This window comes from Pongo pygmaeus, chromosome 16 (genome assembly GCF_028885625.2).
Source record: "Pongo pygmaeus isolate AG05252 chromosome 16, NHGRI_mPonPyg2-v2.0_pri, whole genome shotgun sequence".
Classification (NCBI taxonomy): domain Eukaryota; kingdom Metazoa; phylum Chordata; class Mammalia; order Primates; family Hominidae; genus Pongo; species Pongo pygmaeus.
In genome coordinates this window covers 96,333,764-96,355,479 of record NC_072389.2, presented here as the reverse complement: position 1 = coordinate 96,355,479, position 21,716 = coordinate 96,333,764, and the positions used below count along the sequence as shown (strand labels likewise).

The 21,716-nt window shown below is 44.1% G+C and overlaps 1 long non-coding RNA gene across 9 annotated transcripts in view; it reads left to right on the top strand.

Annotated features, from left to right (window-relative positions):
• LOC129014210 (uncharacterized) overlaps nt 1–21,716 on the top strand; it is a 68,905-nt gene that overhangs the window by 20,382 nt on the left and 26,807 nt on the right. For 2 of the 9 annotated variants that reach the window (XR_010124007.1, XR_010124008.1), the window contains 2 exons: nt 11,027–11,124; nt 15,246–16,451. The exons of 5 other annotated variants lie outside the window; for them this stretch is intronic. This is a non-coding gene — a long non-coding RNA (uncharacterized LOC129014210). Of the gene's footprint in view, nt 1–11,026; nt 11,125–15,245; nt 16,452–21,716 lie in introns of those variants that run through there. 2 more of the 9 variants (XR_010124010.1, XR_010124005.1) reach the window with 2 other exon arrangements.

The following is a 21,716-nucleotide window of genomic DNA, read 5'->3' as shown; positions in this document are numbered from 1 at the left end:
CCTGTCTCTACTAAAAATATAAAAAATTAGCCGGGCGTGGTGGCACACGCCTGTAGTCCCAGCTACTTGGGAGGCTGAGGCAGGAGAATTGCATGAACCCGGGAGGCAGAGGTTGCAGTGAGCCGAGATCATGCCACTGCCCTCCAGCCTGGGCGGCAGAGCGAGACTCTGTCTCATTAAAAAAAAAAAAAAAAAAAAAAAAATTCTTCTTTGAGTTTGCCAACTCTTTTCCACCAGGACCCTGACTGATACTTGGGTTTGCAACTGTTGCAATTACTGCCCACCTGAATGAACCCTTACTGTCCTTAAAGACATTTTACTATCATCTTTCATGTAGATGAGTCTGTTCATTGGTTTTAGAGCATGAAGTGGTATAATGTGCCCATTTTGATTTTTGTCTGACGTTCTGATAGGTGATTAATTGATTGTTTTTATCAAAACGTCTACTCTCCTAATCTGTCAGTTTTTTTAATTCCACCTATAACTTTTGTTTTTTGTTTTTATTTTTTTGAGATGGAGTCTAGCTCTATCACCCAGGCTGGAGTGCAGTGGTGGGATCTTGGCTCACTGCAACCTCTGCCTCCCGGGTTCAAGCAATTCTCCTGCCTCAGCCTCCTGAGTAGCTGGAATTACAGGCGTGCTCCATGACACCTGGCTAATTTTTGTATTTTTAGTAGTGACAGGGTTTCGCAGTGTTGGCCAGGCTGGTCTCGAACTCCTGACCTCAAGTGATCTGCCTGCCTTGGTCTCCCGAACTGCTGGGATTACAGGTGTGAACCACTGCTCCTGGCCCATCTGTAACTTTTGGGTTGTTCACATTTATGGGAAAACAATGAGGGGAAATAAATTTCCAAATGTTTTTAGATTAATGACTTTTACATGCCTTGCAAGTATCTTCTAGAGAAGTGTTATGAGATGTTCTAGCTGGGCATGGTGGCTTATGCCTGTAATCCCAGTACTTTTGGAGGTGGGCAGATCACCTGAGGTCAGGAGTTAGAGACCAGTCTGGGCAACATGGTGAAACCCTGTCTCTACTAAAAATACAAAAATTAGCCAGGCATGGTGGCGCATGCCTATAATCCCAGCTACTCAGAGAGCTGAAGCAGAATTGCTTGAACCTGGGAGGTGGAGGTTGCAGTTAGTCGGTGATGACTGTTGAGATATAACACCAGAGGCATGATCCACGACAGAATTAATAAGCTGGACTTTATTAAAATTAAAATTTTCTGCTTTACAAAAGACATTCTTAAGAGAACAAAAAGACAAGACATAGACTAGAAGAAAATGTTTGCAAACGATATATCTGATAATGGACGATTATCCAAAATATACAAAGAATTCTCAAAACTTGACAGTAAGAAAACAAGCAACCTGATTAAAAAATGAGCCAAAGGCCTGGCGTGGTGGCTCACGCCTGTAATCCTAACACTTTGGGAGGCTGAGGCAGTAAGATTGCCTGAACCCAGAAATTCAGTACCAGCCTAGGCAATATAGTGAGACCTCGTCTCTACAAAAAATATAAAAATTAGCTGGGTGTCATGGTGCATGCCTGTGGTCCCAGCTACTTGCTAGGCTGAAATGGGAGGATGGCTTGAGCCCAGGAGGCAGAGGTTGCAGTGAGCCATGGTTGTGCCACTGCACTCCAGTCTGGGCAATAGAGCCAGACTCTGTCTCAAAAAACAAAAGCAAACCCAAAAATATGCCAAAGACCTTAACAGACACCTTACCAAAGCAGATAAACAGATGGCAAATAAGCATATGAAAAGAGGCTCCACATTTCCCTTTCATCAGGGAAAGGCAAAATAAAACAACAATAAGATGTCATTGCATACCTATTATTAGAATGGCCAAAGTCCAGAACACTTACATCATCAAATGCTGGCAAGCATGTGGAGCAACAGGAACTCTCATTGCTGATGGGCATGCAGAATGGCACAGCCACTTTGGAAGACAGTATGGTAGTTTCTTACAAAACTAAACCTACTCTTGCCATATGATCCAATGTTGGCACTCTGGTATTTACCCAAAGGAATTAAAAACTTATGTCCATACAAAACCCTGCACAGGTATTTATAGCAGCTTTATTCATAACTGCCAAAACTTGGAAGTAACTAAAATGTCCTTCAGTAGGTGAATGGATAAATTGTGATACATTCAAACAATGGAATATTATCCAGCACTAAAAAGAAATGAGCTACTAAGCCATAAAGAGACATGGGGAAAACTTAATTCCATAATACGAAGTGAAAGAAGCCAGTCTGAAAAGGCTACACACTGTATTATTCCAACTATATGGCATTCTGGAAAAGACAAAACTGTGGAGATGGTAAAAAGATCAGTGGTTGCCAGGGGCTGAGGGCAGGAAGGGATAAATAGGCAGAGAATAGAGGAGTTTTAGGGCAGTGAAAATACTCTGTATGATACTATAATGGTGGACACATGTCCTATATATTTGTCCATTTGTCCGTAGATTGTACAACACCAAGAATGAACCTTAATATAAACTATACACTTTGAGTGATGATGTGTCAATGTAGGTTCATCAGTTGTAATAAATGTAGCACTCTTGTGGGGGATGTTGATAATGGGGGAGATTGTGCATGTGTTGGTGGGGCATATGAGATATCTCAGTGCCTTCCTCTTAATTTTGCTATGAACCTAAAACTGCTCTCAAAAAAATAAAGTCTGGCCGGGCACAGTGGCTCATGCCTGTAATCTCAGCACTTTGGGAAGCCAAGGCAAGTGGATGACCTGAGGTCAGGAGTTCAAGATCAGCCTGGCCGACATGATGAAACCCTGTCTCTACTAAAATTACAAAAATTAGCTGGGTGTGGTGGCGTGCGCCTGTAATCCCAGGTACTCGGGAGGCTGAGGCAGGAGAATCGCTTGAACCCAGGAGGCAGAGCTTGCAGTGAGCCGAGATTGTACCACTGCATTCCAGCCTGGGTGACAGAGTGAGACTCTATCTCAAAAATAAAATAAAATAAAATAAAGTCTTTAAAAAAATAATCTTTGGCTACTTCAGCCATTTTCTCCCTTCTCAGGCCATGACTTTGGTTTCATCCTCAACCTCCAACTAGGTTCCTCTGAGAACTTTTTTTTTTTTTTTTTTTTTAAATTTCTCTGCTCCAAGACCCCAAATTCAGGGAGGAAATTATGTAGAGGCTGATGGTCATACACCCAGATCACCTGTGGTTTTCCCCAAATGGCCACTTGATGGCACCCAAGAATCTTCTTCTTCTTCACATGATTCCTGGAATAGCTCACATGAAATAAAGGGGGTATAATGAATGAAGGACTTTTGATAAAATTCATTAGATGCTACGGATGTATTCCAGTGTGTTCCACTGTAGACCACAGTACTATCATGTCTGCCTTTTTTTTTTTTTTTTTTTTTTTGTAGAGATGGGGGTCTCACTATGTTGCCCTGGCTGGTCTTGAACTCTTGGGCTCAAGCAATCCTTTTGCCTCAGCCTCCCAAAGTGTTGGGATTATAGGTATGAGCCACTGCACCTGGCCTGTGTCTGCCATTTTTTGGCAGATAATGGAAGGGCATGATTCACAACAGTATTATTCTGTTAATCTCATCCAGATGAAAAAATACTGATCACATAAATAGAAATATATGTTTAGAGATGTGTAGAAATATCACCATATACAAAATATACTATACTATCATCATCAAAGAGTTGTTAAAAGTTTTCCTACTCAAATTTGAAATATCTGCCAGGCATGGTGGCTCACACCTGTAATTCCAGCACTTTGGGAGGCTGAGGCAGGCAGATAACTGGAGCTCAGCAGTTCGAGACCAGCCTTGGCAACATAGCGAGACTGCATCTCTACTAAAAAATTAAAAAATTAGCCGGGCATGGTGGCGTGCGCCTGTATTATAACAGCTACTCAGGAGACTGAGGTGGGAGGATGGCTTGAGCCTGGGAGGTTGAGGTTGCAATGAGTCAGGGTCACGCCACTCACTCCAGCCTGGGCAATAGAGCAAGAGACTATCTCTAAAAAAAAAAAAAAAAAAAAAAAAAGAGGCCGGGCGTGGTGGCTCACGCCTGTAATCCCAGCACTTTGGGAGGCCAAAGCATGTGGATCACCTGAGGTCAGGAGTTCTAGACTAGCCTGGCCAACATGGTAAAACCCTGTCTCTACTAAAACTACAAAAATTAGCCGGGCGTGGTGGCAGGCACCTGTAATCCCAGCTACTTGGGGGGCCGAGGCAGGAGAATCACTTGAACCCAGGAGGTGGAGGTTGCAGTGAGCCGAGATCGCACCATTGCACTCCAGCCTGGGGGACAAGACCGAGACTTCGTCTCAAAAAAAAAAAAAAAAAAAGAGAAATATCCTTGTCTTTTAATACAATGAGACGCACACTTTATAAGTCAAATGGGAAAGGAAGTCTGTGAAGACTTTCAGATGCAACAAGACTTTGACCACTGACTTTCACTATAGAATCAGCGGGTGGCGGGGTATAAAATGACAAAATAGAATTTCAGAAACTAAATTGGTCAAGATGTGTGCAGAAACCTGATTCAAATGGCCTAGATAGTTCCCAGAGTTCTTGCAAGTATAAGATGCACAGCTATCAAAGAGACATTCTTATCTTGAAATATTAATGGGTTGGCACATGATACGTCTCTCTATACTCCCAGGGGAACCCACTTAAAAGCAATAATATATTAAATGATATCCTCCTAAATTAGTACAAAGCATTCTATAAAAAGCGTGTCAAGGCCTTCTTTTCACATGTCCTACCGTGGCAGATGCTGTTGGTGCTTCACCTATATCCCCCTGGATCCCTTTTACCATTTGTGTCCTGTTATCCTCCACTTTCTGTGACCTTTGTTTGCAGTGGCTTGTACCTGAGGGCATCACACCTGGTCTGCGGGGGTTGCTTTGCACACCAGCATATAAAGGGAGTGAGAATGGCCTGAGAGTTTATGTGTCCTTCCTCCCTGTGTTCATAACCACTGACTGGTACAGGAAAGCCTGCACTTTCACTGATGTGAAAGCCCAGCTCCCTCATTGCAGTGGAACAAACTATAAAGTGTAATTTCCCCTTCAGAACTCACCTCTGCATCAGGCTGAGGCTGGAACATGGCCAGCATCAAAGCCTTGCTTGGCGTCTTCCTCTTCCTTTACTTCTTTTCTGCATTCCTTTAATTGTTTCTCCTGGGAGCACTTCCTTAATGAATCATTTGCACATTGCTCCTGTCTCAAAATTTGTTTTCGGGAACTCAACCTAAGAAACCAACCATCCCTGATAAACCATGCTGCCATGTGCAGCCTAAAATTGGGATACACGTCCTAAAATTGGGATACACACCAGAAAAAAAACTTCGTTGAAACATTGCTAATAGGGGCCTTTGGCCTTGAATCCATGACTGCAAAAATACTTCTCTAATGTAGGCAGGGAGGGGAATGAAGAGACAGCAATGCTGCTTAGAGCTTTGCCCTTGACACAAAAACAGGAGCTGCCAGGGAAACAACCACTGCAATCATCTGTGCTTCATGAGGAGCAGCCACCAGGGGCTGTTGGTTGTGATTCTGTCCTTCTTGCTATGGAATGGTCCTGGATCTCTGTTTGTTTTTTGTTTGTTTGTTTTTAAGAGTCTTGTGCTGTCGCCCAGGCTGGAGTGCAGTGGCGGGATCTCAGCTCACTGCAACCCCTGCCTTCTGGGTTCAAGCAATTCTCCTGCCTCAGCCTCCTGAGTAGCTAGAATTACAGGCGCCCGCCACCATGCCTGGCTAATTTTTGTATTTTTAGTAGAGACGGGGTTCGCCATGTTGGCCAGGCTGGTCTCAAACTCCTGACCTCAAGCGATCTGCCCACCCCAGCCTCCCAGAGTGCTGAGATTACAGGCTTGAGTGCCCGGCTTTGGATCTCTGTTTTAACTTCCTCTTCAGTTGAAGGGGATTGGCACTCCCAAAACAAAGATACTTCACCAATCCAAACAAGTTTGTAAAAACCCACTGCCTCCTGAAGTCTTTGGCACTCACTTGGCTATAACTATAATTTTCTCATTCATCATCTCACCAGACCAAGAAAACAATGCTATTCTTTGACACAGCAACATACTAAGAACTTGTGTATCTTTTCTTGTCAGTTATGCTCACATGGGACTCACAGTTACTGGAAGACATAACATGAAATATAGACAATTTCAGATGAGCAAAAGCTGAGAGAATTCATTTTCGTCAGATTTGCACTACAATAAGCGCTAAAGATTGTTCATCAGGCATGTCCACATAAAACCCTGCACAGATGTTTATAGCAGTTTTATTCATAACTGCCAAAACTTGGAAGCAACCAAGATGTCCTTCAGTAGGTGAATGGATAAATAAATTATGGTACATTCTACAGAAAGGAATGAAGAATATCTTATATGGGCTAATATAAAAGCCTATATTTTTTGAATTTAAAAAAAAATTTCTTTAAAAAACAACTGACTACTTCAAACAAAAACAATAATAATTTATTGTAAGATTTAAAACATGTAAGGCCAGGCACAGTGGCTCATGCCTGTAATCCCAGCACTTTGGGAGACTGAGGCAGAAGAATCACTTGAGCCTAGGAATTTGAGACCAGTCTGGGCAACATGGTTAGACTCCCTCTCTACAAAAAATACAAACAAATTAGACTGGCATGGTGGTGTGTACCTGTAGTCTCAGCTACCTAGGAGGCTGAGGTGAGAGAATCACCTGAGCCTGGGAAGTTGAGGCTGCAGTGAGCCGTGATTGTACCATTGCACACCAGCCTGGGCAATAAAGTGAGACTCTATCTCAAAAATAAGTAAAAATAAAACATGTAAAAGTAAAATATATGACAATAATAGCAGAAGGACAGGTAGGGTAAATGAAATTATTCTCTCTTTAGGTTATACATTTTATGGATAAATTAATTCTAAGCAAAATGTAATAAATTAAGAATGCAGGCCGGGTGCGGTGGCTTATGCCTGTAATCCCAGCACTTTGGGATGCTGAGGCGGGCAGATCATGAGGTCAAGAGATCGAGACCATCCTGGCCAACATGGTGAAACCCCATCTCTACTAAAAATACAAAAAATTAGCTGGACGTGGTGGTGCGCACCTGTAGTCCCAGCTACTTGGGAGCCTGAGGCAGGAGAATCACTTGAACCCAGGACGCGGAGGTTGCAGTGAGCGGAGATTGCACCACTGCACTCTAGCCTGGTGACAGAGCGAGACTCTGTCTCAAAAAAATAAATAAATAAACAAATAAATAACAATGCATACTGTAATCACCTAGAGCTAAACTGAAAATATTATATAAAGAGGTAGAGCTAGAAACCAATAGAAGAAATAAAATGGACTAATAAAAATATTTGATTAATTGAAGGCAGGCAAAGAGAACAGAATGAAAAACAGGTGGCACAAATAGAAAACAAATAGCAATATAGTAGATTTAAACACAATCATTGCAATCATTATATTAAATATAAATGGACTAAATACTTCAATGAAAAGGCAAAAGATTATTAAACTGAATAAAAAACGACCCGAATGTGTGCTGGATTTTATTTGTTTTGTTTTGGCTTCAGGGATTTTTTTTTTTTTTTTTTTTTTTTTTGAGACAGGGTCACATTCTGTGGCCCAGGCTGGAATGCAGTGGCATGATCACAGCTCACTGCAACCTCTGCTTCCTGGACTCAAGTGATCCTCCTGCCTCAGCCTCCCAAGTAGGTGGGATGACAAGCATGCACCACCACGTCTGGCTAATTTTTTTTTTTTTTTGTAGAGGTGGGGTTTTACCATGTCACCCAGACTGGTCTCAAACTCCTGGACTCAAGCGATCTGCCTATCTTGGCCTCCCAAAGTGCTGGGATTACAGGCTTGAGCCACCACACCTGGCTATGCTGTCTTAAGGGACACACTTTGAATATATAGAGACCAAAAAAGTGAAAATAAAAGGATAGGGAAATATATATTTAATACGGATAAGAAGATGAAATATAAACAAGAATAAGAACAAACAAGAAAGTGGATGTAGTTATATTCATATCAAACAAAGTAGGCATCAAGATAAGGAGTACTAGTAGATACAAGAAGAAAAACTTTATAAAAGAATCAATTCATCAAGAATACTTAACAATCCTAAATGTGCACACTTAGTAACTATTAGTTTGCTAGGGCTGCCATAGAAAGCCACCACAGACTGATGGTGTCAATAACTAAAATTTATTTTCTCACAGTTCTGGAGGTTAAACATCCAAGACAATGGTGTTGACAGGGTTGATTCCTTCTGAGGGACATCTTCTCCCTTTGTCTACATATTATCTTCCCTCTTTCTGTGTCTGTGTCAAAATTTCCTCTTCTTATAAGAACACCAGTCATATTGGATTAGGGCCTACCCTAATGACCTCATTTTAACTTAATTATCTCTGTAAAGACCCTAGCTCCAATTACAGTCATGTTCTGAGGTACTCAGAGTTAAGACTTACACATACAAATTTTGGGGGAGGACACAATTCAGTCCATAACAGTAGTGGGGCTTCAAAATACATGAAGGAAAAGCTAACAGAACTAAAGCAATAACTAGACAAATCCACAGTTACGATTAGAGATTTTAATATCTCTCTGTCACTGATATACCAAGAAAACAAAAATCACTAAGTATGTGTAAGACTTTAATGACACAATTAACCAACCTTGCCTAACTGACATTTATAAAACACTGTGCCAAATAACTACAGAATACACTTTTTTTTTCAAGGACACATAAAAAATTCCCCATGATAGACCATATGCTGGACTATAAGTAGGTCAATAAATACTAAGAGGCTGATATCTTATAGATTATGTTCTCTGACCACAATGGAATTATGTTAGATAGAATAACAAAAACAAATCTAGAAAAATCCCCCAGTAATTGGAAATTAAACAACATACTACTAAGTAACTCATGGGTCAAAGAATAAATCACAAAGGAAATTTAAAGATATGTTAGGCCAGGCATGGTGGCTCATGCCTGTAATCCCAGCACTTTGGGAGGCCAAGGCAGGCAGATCGCTTGAGATCAAGAGTCCAAGACAAGCCTGGGCAACATGGTGAAACTGTCTCTCCAAAAAATACAGAAATTAGCTGGGCATGGTGGTGCATGCCTGTAGTCCCAGCTACTCGGGAGGCTGAGGTGGGAGGTGACCCTGGGAGGTGGAGGCTACAGTTAACTGTGATTGTGCCACTGCACTCCAGCCTGGGTGACAGAATGAGACCCTGTTTCAAAAAGCCCACAAAATTTCATTCTTTGAAAATATTAATAAAATTGATAAACTCCAGCACTTAGAAAGAAAGACAGAAAGAGAGAAAAAAAAGCGGGGCCAGAGTAAAGGTTATAGGGTTTCTTATACTGTGCTTATGGGATTTCTCTATGTGTGAACTTAACAGTCAGCCCTCCATATCCATGGGTTCTGCATCTGTGGACTCAACCAACCTTGAATCAAAAGAAATTTTTTTATTGTGTCTCTAGTGAACATGTGCAGACTTTTTTTCTTGTCATTGTTCCCTAAACAATACAACAACTATTTACATAGCATTTACACTTTATTAGGTATTATAAGTAATCTAGAGATGATTTAACGTTCTGTATATGGGAAAATGTGCATAGGTTATATGCAAATACTACTCCATTTTATATCAGAGACTTGAGCATCCATGGATTTTGGTATCTGAGGGAGGTCCTGGAACCGATCCACTATGGATATCCAGGGATGACTGTATATCAAAATAAAAATTTAAACAAGGTGGGTGAAATGTGCAAAATGATACTATTGTAGGCCTCATATTTTGGTCAAGGGAGATTGTCTTTTTCTGCTGAAATGAAGACAGCAGTGGGAGAAGTGTGGAAAGGAATAAAAGTTATGGTTGAAGGAATGGGAGGCTGAGTCAGTCCTTAGAAGGAACATGACAATGGCCTTTACAAATTAGGCTCCCGTGCAATTGCCCTTCTGACCTGATGCCTACAAAAGCTGTGTGGTATGTTTGTCATGTGGAGTTTTCTGAGATACATGAGGTTTCCAAACTAGTTTTCATTCTCTCGGTGTTTCTTGTAATCAACACTTAAGCTCCTCTTACAGATCTAACCTAAACAGCATGTAAAGCCAGGTTTTTTTTCTTCTTCAATGTTATGGGGAAAGAGGATTACGTTTTATAGGGGGAGAAGACAGGTGTTCAAATTTAGACCTCATGGATGAAAACAAGCCTCATGTTGCATATGAATCAGAAACAAGGCAGAGTCATTTCTTTATTCTGAAAGCCAACGGCTGCTCAGAGACAAGCAGATTGAACCACTTCCTCCCTGCGCAGAAATTCTCAGGGTATACACACGCACACATTTACACACACATATGGTTAGAAGAACAAAGAAAAGAAGCAAAAAGAAAACTAATTCACTGATGATGTCATTTGCAACACAGGGCATAGTTATATGTCTCATATCACCTAATTTCCTCCAAAAAGCGTGTTTCATGAGTCCAAGCAATTCTCTCATAGCAGCAAGTTTAAGACTTACATTGTAGACAAGCACTAATCAAGTAGCCAAGACAGGCTAAAAGAAAAGAAAAAAAGAGACATTGTTTCCTTTTAGATTTTTATTATGAAAAATTTTGATATGCACAGAAGAGAAGTGTAATGAACTCTTCATATACCCATCACTCAGACTCAACAATCCGATTACAATGAGTTGGCAAAAACTATAAAAGAGGAAGCATGCAATTTGGAATCTAGAGCAGGCCACAGTTAAATTTAGCTTTACTGGGACCTTGTTTCAACATGATTAATCAACTAATCAAAGCTCGTTTGACTTCGGTTTCCTTATTGGCATAAAGAAAGGCTAGTCACAGCCCACCATCTGCGTCAAGTGTATAGGTTCAGGTGGAAGGCTCAGGCTCTGTTCAAGATTCTGTGTCTTCGTTGATTTATTTTTAATCAAGTTTTTGGGGACAAAAAGGCTTTATGTTATTTTTAATTTAATTTTTTTTAAGAGACAGAATCTTACTCTGTTTCCCAGCCTGGAGTACAGGGTGTGACCATAGCTCCACACGGCCTCAAAACTCCTGGGCTCAAGCGATCCTCCTGCCTCAGGCTCCCAAGCGGCTAGAACTACAGGTACATGCCACCACACCTGGCTGCTTTATGTTACTTTCTACATTTTCTCAGCAAAAGTGAGACTGAACATTTTCTAACTCTGCAATCTGCTGTGTTTAAGATAGTGAGCAGGGTATCTGTGTGAAGATGATCACCAGGCAAGGAGATCTCTGAATCTGGGTCTCAGGGGAGAGTTCTGGGACTGGAGATCTGTTAGAAGTGACAGTCCATAAATATGGGAGACAATGTCAAGAAAAAGAGTTGGGAAGGGGAGTAAGGCCTGGGTAGAGCTCTGTAGAACATTCACATTCAGGTCAGAGGAGGGACATGCAAGAGCTCGGGCATGACAGAGTCCTGGGAGAAAGAGAAATAAAAGGGTCGACCACATCAAGGGAGTGGAGGGTGCTAAAGTCCTTCAGAGTGAGGCAGGAGAAAGGCTTGGCACAAAGGCTGAGGGGCAGAGAGAAAAACCTAATTTCAGCCGGGCACAGTGGCTCACGCTGTAATCCCAACACTTTGGGAGGCTGAGGTGGGCGGATCACCTGAGTTCAGGAGTTCGAGACCAGCCTGGCCAACATGGTGAGACCTTGTTTCTACTAAAAGTACAAAAAAATTAGTCGGGCATAGTGGTGCACACTTGTAGTCCCAGATACTCAGGAGGCTGAGGCAGGAGGATTGCTTGAACCCTGGACGTGGAGGTTGCAGTGAGTGTAAATTGTGCCACTGCGCTCCAGCCGGGGTGACAGAGCAAGACTCCATCTCAAAAAGAAGAGAAAAATAATTTCTATCCAGCTCTCCCCACCCCTCCCTACTTGCTTCCTGCTGGTCCTTTTCAATTCTGGAATCCCTGGCCTCTTTGTCCCCAAGAGACACCTTTCCCCCAGTCTCCTATCATCTCTTTCTCCCCATTCCTCCTGGACTAGCTAATTCCTACTCAGTGGCCAGATCCCAGCCTGAAAATCTCTTCTTGACCTTTCGGGCCACATCTGATCCCACAGTAATACACTCTGTACTTCTCCATCAAGCATCTCGGTCGTCTTTGTGTATTTTCATGACTCTGACCAGTGCCCAGGCAGTTAGCTCCATGAGGGTAGAGACCAAGTTTATAACAGGTGCCTACCTCAGGGTCTGGCCCAAGTGTGCTCAGTAAAGAGTTACTGAATGGATGAATGAATGAATCAATGAAGGTAAGTAGGTGTTGGCATAGCCTCAGGACTCAAGGCCAGATATTCTTTCTGGAACTGCACAGAAGTTCTAGTTTATCGTCTGCAGTTGACATTGACAACCCTGGGTAACACCAACCACTGTGTCCCCTACTGCTGCTCCTACGGCCAAGGTCCTGCCTGGGCCAGGCCAGCTTACTGCTCTCCAGGCTCAGCCTGGCGGTCTGAGCATCGCTGACCATCTTAGGGAGAGATGCTTCTGGGGACTGATGAGGGGGGAAGCCAGACTGGAATGTGTGGGAGGTGAGGAAAGGGAGATTGTGGATGCAGACAGCTTTTTCACAAGTTTGGCTTTGAAAGGGAGGAGAGAATTAGGAGGTAGCTGCAAGGAGATTTGGGGTTTTCAAAGCCCAGTTTTTTGTTTGTTTGTTTTTTTAATTTCAGGAGAGATTTAAATATGTCTAAATGTCAGTGGGCAGGTTCTAGTTAGGAGGGAGAGGTTGGGTAAATAGGAATGGGAAAGAATCCTGAGGGGAGGAGAAGAGGGGCCTCGAATGAGCACCTGGATGGTAGTTAGCAGGCTCCTTCTGCCTCAGGCTTGGCTGAGGCCCCAGACAGGCAGGGCAGCCCCTCCTGATCCCAGTGTGGGATGCTAGACCACCTATGCAGGGCTGGGAGGGAAATGTCTGAGAGCTGGTAGTTCTGAGTCACTGTATTGACCACCCACATCCAACTTATAAAGCGGTTGGACAGGCCAAGAGAGAGGAGCCAGAGACTAGGAAGCAGATTTATTTTTTATTTTTTTAATTTTTTATTATTTTTATTATTATTATTTTATTTTTGAGACAGTTTTTCTCTTGTCGCCCAGGCTGGAGTGCCGTGGCATGATCTCAGCTCACTGCAACCTCTGCCTCCTGAAATTCAAGCGATTCTCCTGCTTCAGCCTTCCGAGTAGCTGGGATTACAGGCATGTGCCACCATGCCTGGCTAATTTTGTATTTTTAGTAGAGATAGGGTTTCACCATGTTGGTCAGGCTGGTCTCAAACTCCTGACCTCAGGTGATCCATCCACCTCAGCCTCCCAAAGTGCTGGGATTACAGGTGTGAGCCACTTGCCCGGCGGAAGCAGATTTCTTTAGCAGAGGCTTGTACTGTGGAGCCCACCCCCAGCCACACCCATGCAGGAGGGGTGGGTGCGTCCTGCTTTCCTCAGATCAACTGAGGGGGACACTGGAACCAGGGAGACACAGGGGTGTCCGAATCACACCTAGAAATCTACAGGGGGGTGTGTATGTGTGTTGTCTGCCTGTCAGTCCACTGGGCTTTGGGTTTTTTTATTATTATTATTTTTAATTAAAAAAAATTGAAATGGGGCATCTTGCTGTGTTGCCCAGGCTGGTCTAGAACTCCTGGGCTCAAGCGATCCTTCCACCTTGGCCTCCCAAAGTGCTGGGATAACAGGCGTGAGCCACCCGCCTGGTGTATGTACTCTTCCCTCAGCATTATGTTTTTGGGATTCACCTATGTTTCATGTATCAGTAATTCATAATATTACACTATTAACTTTTCTTTTTTTTTTTTCTTTCTTTTTTTTTTTTTTTTGAGATGGAGTCTTGCCCTATTGCCTAGGCTACAGTGCAGTGGCATAATCACAGCTCACTGCAGCCTCCACCTCCTGGGTTCAAGCAATTCTCCTGCCTCAGACTCCTGAGTAGCTGGGATTACAGGTGCCTGCCACCATGCTTAGCTTATTTTATATTACACTATTAACTTAAAGTTCATGATAAATATTGTTAAATTCCCCTCCAGAAAAATGTGATCAAGTTTTTTAATTTTTAATTTTTTTATTTTTTAAGAGATGAGGTCTTGCCATGTTGCCCAGGCTGTTCTTGAACTCCCAGGCTCAAGCAATCCTCCTATCTCAGCCTCCTGAGTAGCTGGGACCATATGTGCATTTCATCACACCCGGCTAATTTTTGTATTTTTTGTGGAGATGGGGTTTCACCATGTTGCCTAGGCTGGTCTCAAACTTCTGAGCTCAAACAATCCTCCTGGCTTGGCCTCCAAAAGTGCTGGGATTACAGGCGTGCGCCACCATGCCGAGCCATGCTGGGCTTTGAAAAAGGGCTGCATCAAGAGACAGATGAAGGTCAGTCAAATGTGTGCATTCCATATGTGGGTCACAAGCGTGAGACAGAGCAGCTGGCCGTTGGTCTAGATCAGTGGTTCTTACTGAGGGTGATTTTCCACCTGAGGGGATGTTTGGCAATGTCTGGAGACATTTTGGATTGTCACAACTAAGGGGTATTACTAGCGGGGGTCCTCTAGTGGGCAGAGGCCAGAGGTGAGGGGGGGATGGGAGGGCCTTGGAGGTTTGAGAGAGTGAAGAATTGAAGTAGTCATCCCATAAGTAGGGGAGCTAGGTGACACACAGTAGGTTGCCAAGTGTGGTGATAGCCACAGGCAAGATGTAAGAAAATGAAGGTTCCAGAGGTGGAGCCAGGACAGATTCCTGGAGGCCATTCGGGGGAGGGGGCTTCGATGGGATCCCCTAGTAGAGCCTGTGTACACTGGGGTCCATGACGCCGGCCCCTCAGCAGAGCTTCGCTGAAACCTGGAGTGGCACTGAGGATCTCTGGGAACAGTTTCTTCTTCTTTTTTTTTTTTTTTTTTGAGATGGAGTCTTGTTCTGTTGCCCAGGCTGGAGTGCAGTGGTGCGATCTCAGCTCACTGCAACCTCTGTCTCCCGGGTTCAAGCAATTCTCCTGGCTCAGCCTCTGGAGTAGCTGGGATTACAGGCACGTGCCATCACACTGAGCCAATTTTTGTATTTTTAGTAGAGACAAGGTTTCACCATGTTGGCCAGGCTGGTCTTGAACTCCTGACCTCAGGTGATCCTCCCATCTCAGCCTCCCAAGTGCTGGGATTACAGGTATGAGCTGCCATGCCCAGCCAGTTCGATTTTCTCTATTGCTGTAGGTCTTAGTGGTCACTCATCCAACCTCCTCATTCCTCACTGGCCCACATCAGATGAGTCAGTTCCTTCATCAGTGATGGCACAGTGATTGCAGGGAACGCTCAGCCTCCTTGGCTCTGATTCTGCCTTAACGGAAGGGAGCCCTTCTGACTTGACCTCATGGGTGCCATCGAGTGTGGTTCCAGCTCCGCATGTTCCTGACTACTGCACAAGTCTGGGAGGTGAGGGATGTGGGAGACACAGCTCTCAGAGCCTCTTACAGAAACAACGAGCCTGGTGCTGCGGTGGCAAGAAACAGACACTGACCCCGACCCCAAGGGAAATTCACAAGAAGGCTATGGAGTCCCTCACAACATGGAAGGGGAAATTGAAGAGCCTGGTCTGGAAAAGACAGAAAACAGGGAGGCCGTGGGGACCTAGAAGCTGGAACCAACTGAGAGTCTCATCTGGCCACACTGTAAAGATGTGTCAGCCCCAACCTCTTCTTGGCTTTTGCTTCCTCCATTCAAGGGTCAGAGTCTGAGTGCCTAGGTGGGCCCAGAGCCTTCCTTCTCCAGCCTCCCTGCTGCCCCAGAGAGGACAAACACCATTTCTGACTCCCCTGCATACTCAAGAGTGCCATTCTCAGGATCACAGTAGAGGCAGGACTGAGAAAACAAGTGCTCATGAGGCTGATGGGCTGCCTTGGCTTTCTCAGCAGCAGAAGAATTCTGGGATGCTCACCTCCCAGAAGACCCTCCACAGTTCCCAAGAGCCTCTTCATCCATGATGAGGGTGACAAAACTTCTCTGAGTCTCAGACAGCTTTGAGACTGGGATGGAAACAGAGGATTGCATAAGTTTCAGGGGGCTGCTGGACCCCCAGTCCTGAATCCTGACTCTGGGACACCTTCTCTAGCCCGTGTCTGCCTGGCTCAGCTGCAGGCCTCATACACTGCCTCCCTAGGACCTGCAGTTGAACCATTCCATGCTCATGGACACGTGGATTACACCAGCAGGGCCCTAGGCCTCTTCCTAACCTCAGAATTTTTTTTTTTTTCCTAAAAGGGCAAGGCACTATTTTAGTCACTGTTTTGCAGGGAGAAAAAAAAGTCCTGTTTATCCTTATGATTCATGTTGGTGGTTTTTGGATAATGTTGTATTGATTCATGACGACTCACTCAGCATCTGGTATGAATTAAATGAGACTTTCTCTTTTTGACAGTAAAATGAAAGATCTTAAACAACGCCAACATTAAAAAGAGGCCTGGGGGGAATACAAGAGTTGGAGCAATCTTGGGGACTTGAGTCAGTTCAGTGGGATGCCCTACCATCTTGGCAAAGCCAGCACAGTGCCATGCAGCTCCAGGGCAGTGCTGCTTGTGACCTTATGTCTGCTCCTCATGAGTACCACGATGACTCCTTGCAGGTCCCATTGCTTCCCACCATATGCTGTTTTATCTTGTAGTCATGACCCCAACTGGACAAATGGGGAAACAGAGGCAGGAAGCTGGCATGGATGTGACATCAGGAGTCAGATTTTCTCTGGTTTGTTCCAGGAAGTTTTTCATAGAATCCCAGAGGACATCCAGTGGTTCTTAACGGGGAATGATTTTGGCACCCCCAGGGGTATTGGGCAATGTCTGGAGGCATTTTGGTTGCCACAACTAGGGAGGTGCTACTGGCATCTACCTGCAGTGTCAGAACAGCCTCCAAAGAACAAAATGATCCAGCCCACATGTCAGTAGTGCCGAAGTTGAGAAACCCTGCTCTAACCCAAAGGGACTCCAAATCCCAAGTGATGTGGTGGTTGGCAGGGCATTAGCAGACTTAATGCAAAGGCCTCTCAATATGGCAAAACAGATTGTCTGAAAAATTATGTAATTTTTGTGTTTAAAAAGAGTAGAACCTGGGCAACATAGCAAGACCTTGTCTACAAACATATTCAGGCTGAGAAAATGAAAAATAAAAAAAGACCCTGTCTTGGCCGGGTGCAGTGGCTCACGCCTGTAATCCCAGCACTTTGGGAGGCCGAAGCAGGCGGATCACAAGGTCAGGAGTTCAAGACCAGCCTGGCCAATATGGTGAAACCCTGTCTCTACTAAAAATACAAAAATTAGCTGGGCATGGTGGCACGTGCCTGTAGTCCCAGCTACTCAGGAGGCTGAGGCAGGAGAATCACTTGAACCTGGGAGGCGGAGGTTGCAATGAGCCGAGATCGTGCCACTGCACTCCAGTCTGGGCAACAGAGTGAGACTCTGTCTCAAAAAAAAGATACTGTCTTTACAAAAACAAACAAACAACAACAAATATATATATATATATAGAGAGAGAGAGAGAGTGTCAGGTATGGTGGTATGTGCCTGTGGTCCCAGCTGCTCAGGTGACTGAAGCTAGTGGATCCCTTGAGCCCAGGAGTTCAAGGCCGTAGTAAGCTGTGACTGCCATGCACTCCAGCCAAGGAGACAGTGACATTGAGATCCTGTCTCAAAAAAAAAAAACAAACAAAAAAGGATACAGCTTGCCTAGTTCATGGTCTCTGTATGTCATTCTCTACTAAAAGAAACCAGGGCTCCTGCCAAATGGCTAGTCCAAGGTTGGGGCAGCTGAACAAGGAAGGTATCAGCACTACGGAGTCTGATTAAAAGGACACAGGGGTTCATGTGAAAAGGCTGTCTCTGACCAAATACAGGATGATTTGAGCAACAAAAAGAACAATGCAAATATGTTAAAATTCGTATTTGTAAGTTGAAAGAGGAGCTTGTGATCAAAAGATGAAAATGTTCCTTGGCCGGGCATGGTGGCTTACGCCTGTAATCCTAGCACTTTGGGAGGCCGAGTCGGGTGGATCACCTGAGGTCCGGAGTTTGAGACCAGCCTGGCCAACATGGTGAAACCCCATCTCTACTAAAAATACAAAAAATTAGCCAGGTGTGGTGGTGGATGCCTGTAATTCCAGCTACTCAGGAGGCTGAGGCAGGAGAATCGCTTGAACCTGGGAGATGGAGGTTGCAGTGAGCACTGCACTCCAGCCTGGGCAACAAGACCAAAACTCCGTCTCAAAAAAAAAAAAAAAGAAAGAAAAGATACCTCTAAATCATGTGGCTTCTAGAGGTTTCCTTTATGAAAAAAAAAAAATGGTGCTTCCATTGCCTCTTAAACCCAGACGTTCTCATCTCCTTTGGTGTCAACAGTGGCGGAAAGGGACGTTTGTATCACCTGTGTTAATGCTGCTCTGGAAAGGGAGCCAGAATGAGAGGGCACAGTGATGACGCAGTCACCATCAAATAAACCATGACTAAGCACGTACTCTGGGATGGCTGCATCTCTCCTGTGAGAAAGAGAGAGCAACATGTCATCCGATGACTGCAGCCTAGATGGATATGTCTATGATAGAGTGCTTCAATTGGAATCTGCCTCTTATAACTGAAAATTACTTTAAACAATAAGAAGAAGTTATTGACTCACAGTCAAGAAAGCTTGACAGTGCTGCAGTGCGGTCCTTGGACTAGAGTGGTCCACAAACTATTTGTTATTGGTCCACGATAAGATATCTGTGTGGCTGCAAGATCCACGTGCATGACCCTTCTTTCCTACCTTGTTGATGATGCTGCAGGATAATGAGAACACCTGGGTTTAAGAGGCATAGAAGAACCACTTTTTATAAAGGATACCTCCAGTGGATGAAGCCATATGATTCATCTTTATTGTGTGTTACAAAAGTATCAGTCAATAAAATAACAATAAAAGTGAAAATGAAACAGAAAACTGCTGTTATTACAGACAGTTCAAAACACAGTGGCCTAGAGTGGTGATTCCCAGTCCTGGCTGCTCAACAGAATTACCTGGTGAGCTTTGACGACACCTGGTAATGAGGTTCATTCCCAGGGATTTTCATTTAATTGGCCTGGGGTGGGGCCAAAGCATGGCTAGTTTTAGAAGCTTGCCAGGTATTTCTAATGTGTAGTGAGCGTTGAAAACTAGTGGTTTGGATTCAGGTTGGCCTCAGCTGAGGCTTTATCTGGTGGTCAGGAACGTCACCAAGGCCTGGTGGTCTCATAGCACTAAATGGTTATATTAGAAAAGGAGAAAGAACTAAAATCAATGACCTCAGCTTCTACCTCAATAAACTAGAAAATGTTCAAGTTCTTCTGCTCTGACCTAAAAGGTGTAAAAAAATAAATGTAGGACCGGGCGCGGTGGCTCACGCCTGTAATCCCAGCACTTTGGGAGGCTGAGGCAGGCAGATCACCTGGTCAGGAGTTTGAGACCAGCCTGGCAAACATGGAGAAACCCCGTCTCTACTAAAAATACAAAATTAGCCAGGCGTGGTGGCGCATGCCTGTAATTCCAGCTACTCTAGAGGCTGAGGCAGGAGAATCGCTTGAACCTGGGAGGCAGAGGTTATGATGAGCTGAGATCACGCCACTGCACTCTAGCCTGGGCAACAAGAGCAAAAACTCAAGTCTAAAAAAAAAAAAAAAAAATTTTTTTTTTAAAGAAACTAGAAAAAGAGAGCAAATTCAATCCAAAGTAAGCAAATAAAAAGAAATAATAAAGATCAAAGGGGGGAAATTAATGAAATGGAAAACACAAGAACAATAGAAAAAGTCAATGAAACTGAAAGCTGGTTCTTTGAAAATATCAATAAAATTGATAAACTTCTAGCCTAACTGATTATGAAAAAAAGACAAAATACAAATTGCTGATATCAGAAATGAGAGAGGAGACATCACTACAGATTCTATAGATATTGAAAGGATAACAAGGGAACATTATAAACAACTTTATGCCAACAGATTCAGTAACTTAGATGAAACGGATAAATTCCTTGAAAAACTTAAAAGCTTACTCATGAAGAAATAGGTCATTTGAATAGCCTAATATTAATTAAAGAAATTGAATTTATAGTTAAAAACCTTGTCACAGGCTGGTCACGGTGGCTCACACCTGTAATCCCAGCACTTTGGGAGGCCAAGGTGGACGGATCACTTGAGGTCAGGAGTTCAAGACCAGCCTGGCCAACATGGTGAAACCCTGTCTCTACTAAAAATACAAAAAATAATTAGCTAAGCATGGTGGCATGTGCCTGTAGTCCCAGTTACTTGGGAGGCTGAGGCAGGAGAATTGCTTGAATCCAGGAGGCAGAGGTTACAGTGAGCTGAGATTATGCCACTATACTCCAGCCTGGGCAACAGAGTGAGACTGTCTCAAAAAAGAAAACAACAACAACTTTGTCACAAAGAAAACTCCAGGCCCACAATCTAAGCCAGTAAACTGTGCCCAGCACAGGGTGAGAGGAGAGTGCTAGCAGCACAGCTTGGAAGGCAGGCAGCTCCTCTGGCCATGAAGTCCAGTTGGCCATGAAGTCCAGTTCACTTCCAGGCTAACTTGGACATATTGCAGAGATGTTTGATAAATTTGAGACTACAGTTAAATGTCAACCAACAGCCTCTCATCCATCTGTCCCTAAGGAAGTACTTCAAGATGTCCAACAATCCAGTAGGGCTTTCATTTTATTTTCTTCATTCAAATTGTGAACCTGGTGGGTAGATGCATCTGAGCATTGACTTGTTAAGAAAAACTAACCAACCTGGCCGGGCGCAGTGGCTCACGCCTGTAATCCCAGCACTTTGGGAGGCTGAGGCGGGCGGATCACGAGGTCAGGAGATCGAGACCATCCTGGCTAACACGGTGAAACTCCGTCTCTACTAAAAACATTAAAAAAAAAAAAAATTAGCCAGGCGTGGTGGCAGGCACCTGTAGTCCCAGCTACTCAGGAGGTTGAGGCAGGAGAATGGCATGAACTCAGGAGGCGGAGCTTGCAGTGAGCCGAGATCGCGCCACTGCACTCCAGCCTGGGAGACAGAGCGAGACTCTGTCTCAAAAAAAAAAAAATAGTAAAACTAACCCACACAGTGAAATAGACTTCTGCAGCTCACCAGCCAGCTGATACCAAACCTCTGATAACAACACACTGGTGTGGCCACAACTTTACTTCTGTTTTAAATGGCAATCCCTCCTCACCTGAATATTGGTGAAACCTTGGCTAGGAACAGCTTGGAGGGGTCAGTCCTAGTCCAGGCCCCTTTGTCATTATCCTGTGGTTTGTTCACAGACAGGTTTCTGTGTCCTAAGATAGCCACCCACTGGACTTGTCACCGTGTCTACGCTAACATGTTAATGACCTAAGCTTTTGGTCTCGGTCTCTGCAATTGCTTGTATTTCTATCTCTGAAGTACAGTTCTCATCTCTCTTTTGTTGCTCTCATGATTTCTCTATTTGTTACTGCAATGTTGCAGTGCAGCCTGGTCACCCACCTGCAATGCGCCGCACCACAGAACACCCTCCTCTCTGGGCCGGTATGGTGGGAGGCGTGGGAAGGAAAGATCCCAGACTCAAGGGAGCAGGGAGCAGGTACTTAAGGGCAGGGGGAAGGGATGCGGTCAGAGATGAATGTTCTTAGTAATGTTTTCTTTAAACTAGATGATAGGG